The following is a 2,914-nucleotide window of genomic DNA, read 5'->3' as shown; positions in this document are numbered from 1 at the left end:
AATCAATAAGTAATATTGGTGGAAAAAACTTGTGGAGTGTTTCTAGACATCATGCATCAGGGCCTTGACATGCTCTGTCATGTTACCAATGTCTTCATCATCAAAGAGCTATAAATTAATCTGATTCTCTATTAATTTAAGCAAGAGTTGCAGTTAGTTTCTTAAAATGGACCATTCAATACAGGTATACGCATAGAATAAGTAGTTTTAGCAGTAAAAGGGCTGATAAAAATGTTAAAAAATATGGATGACAGTTATTGTAGGCACAGAAAAATGCCAGATTTTATAGAGATAGGCTTACAAATGTATGCTTTTAGAATGTATCTACCAAGCCAGGTGCTGCTGACTCACACCTGTAAGCCTAGCTACTCAGGAGGCTGAGATCTGAGGATCATGTTTTCAAAGGTAGTCCAATCAGGAAAGTCTATGAGATTCTTTTCTCCAATTAGCCACCAAAAAGCTAGTCATGGAGCTATGGCTCAAGTGTAGAATACTACCCTTGAGCAAAAACGCTGAGGGTGAGCATCCAAGCCTGAGTTAAAGTTACAGGATTGGCATAAAAAATGTTTCTACTATATATCATTATTGTCCATGTAAACATTGCCCTACTTAGCAGTAATAAATGCCTGTTCCTTTTTGAGTTAGTTGCTCTATAAATATACAACTCTTAAATTACTTATAATATTCCACTGTAAGTACAGTCTTTCTGTGACTTACTTGAATGCAAATAGGAACTTTTTGTATTTTCATTCTGTATTTTATTATTGAAATCCATTGTCTTACCCACCCCACCCCACAATAAAAATTTTATCCTTATCCCCTTTTTCTCCTAACTCCTATACCACTACCTCTACACAAATTCCCCAGGTTTCTCTGCCTACTGGCAGTTTTAGAGTGTGTCTATTTGGGGCTCTATGCAGAGCATGGAGGGGATAATGTTGCTCTAGGAGGAACTTATTTGAGAGCATTGGCCACTTGCTCATAGACCAACTCAATCACTTTGTCATCTGGACAGGTGGAGGCAAAATCTTCCTAAGCATAGGCATTGCTTAAGTATCGATGCACTCCTCCAAAAGTTTCAGGGATGGAGAATCCCCTGTACTTCTTACATACCACCTGCACTATGTGGAGCTTTGGCAACAGTTTGCAGTCAGCCAGGGTGAGCTCAGTGCAGTCCAGAAATTTTCTTTGAGAGATGCCCTCATCTTCCACACTGGTCTCATCCTCTTTTGAGGGGAGAAAGCCAGTGGAAGGAATACGGTTAAGATTCTTTCCCAACAGGAATGCAACATCGGCTAGTTCTCCTGTCCCATTCCCAACCCCCCCTCCCTCACCCATCTCTGTCACTCCTTCAATTTCTCTGTTTGCCAACCTCCCCGGCTCCTCTCCCCCTATCCAATTATCCCAATACCTGCGAGGGCACAGCACTGCCTCCAGAAGCTCCTCCATCTTGGTGTCTTTGTGTACTTCGGTGCCATACAGCAGGATCGGGAACTGCCCTCCTGGACAGCTTCTGCATGGTCTCTGTCCGCCTTTTGGTGTCAACCGTGGTGACCTTGAAGGTGACTCCTTTGAGCCACAGTACCAAGAACAGTCTCTGGGAGAAGGGGCAGTTCCCGGTCTTGGCCCCATCACTGCCAGCCTTCAGGAACAATTCGACCTTGCAAGCAGTAATTTATCTTTCTTTCACAGCTGTTTGCAAAGGTTTTTCCCTTGAATTCAGCATAAAGAACAAAACAAAGCAAACATATTCATATTCTGAATCATTTGTTGAATTAAATTCAAAGTATGTTAGAACTTGGAAATGAACTGCTACCATATTAAGTTTGAATCATGAAGAACATATTATTGAGTATTAAGAATAGACAGGAAGGCTGGGTGTGGTGGTTTACAGCTGTCAACACAGCCTGGGGCCTGGGGTTCAAAAGTCAAGTTCAGCTTATTCTGAACTGAGAGACTCTATCTCAAGGAAAAAAGGGGGGATGGTATACACAGGGAGGATAGAATTCCTGCCTGACATTATGAATTACTAGCCTGGAATTTGAATTTCATAAAACCATGCTGTTTTCAGCTCCACTTTTATATTCCAGAACTAAGGTAACAAGAGTTAAAATGCATCTAAATCTTAAGCAGAAAATTACTAAAAAATTAACATAGTGTTAAAATTTTTTATATATCAAAAGGGTGGAAGGTAGCAAACAGCACAGAACCATAGAATTTCATAGATTGTCCACACTGGATAGAAGTCACATCATCTTTCACCTCTCATACATTCACAGGTATTTTTTCTCGTATCTTAGACATGAACTCTGCATTGATTTTGCCTGTGAGATCTTATATAAGAGCTGAAAAAAATGACTGACAACTTCAAATGGCAAAAAGAACTTTCAAATTCAAGAGGTTCGAATACCCTAAGAAGGTAAACCTCAAAATATTCACACTGACAAGAAAATCATTTTTCAAGAGATGTACTCTTTACCTGATATATATAACTGTAAGCCCTTTGCATATCACCTTTTAATTTTTTTAGATCCACATACTCATCACTTAAAACAAGATTTCAGAAGTTGAAACAATAGAAAAATTGTGAAAATATTCGCAGAGAAAAAAAAGATTTACCTCAAGCGAGCAAAGATCCTCAAATATTTCTTATAAGAAAACATAAACCTAAGACAAAACTCCAGTAATTGTTTCTTTATTAAAGCAATATTCTTATGGTTCATAGGAATACTGTGAGTCTCCAGAAAATCATTTCTATTCTGGGCTGGTATTCATCCATTTCTAAGAAATCTGAGTAAATCTCCTGTTACATAGTATACTAGTGAATGACTGTGGTTGTTTTTGTTCAGATCTGTGGGGTAGATTAGCAGCATACCTTTGGAGTAGTGTCACTATGATGAGGCTCTGGATTCAT

At 39.0% G+C, this 2,914-nt stretch overlaps 1 pseudogene; it reads right to left on the bottom strand.

Moving 5' to 3' along the window:
* Window positions 1–913: 913 nt before the first annotated feature.
* Window positions 914–2,914, bottom strand: LOC122111240 (annotated as a pseudogene).

This window comes from Dipodomys spectabilis, unplaced genomic scaffold, assembly GCF_019054845.1.
Source record: "Dipodomys spectabilis isolate Male_0828 unplaced genomic scaffold, ASM1905484v1 ptg000085l, whole genome shotgun sequence".
NCBI lineage: Eukaryota > Metazoa > Chordata > Mammalia > Rodentia > Heteromyidae > Dipodomys > Dipodomys spectabilis.
The sequence above is the reverse complement of the archived record's forward strand: the minus strand, read 5'-3'. Positions and strand labels throughout refer to the sequence as shown.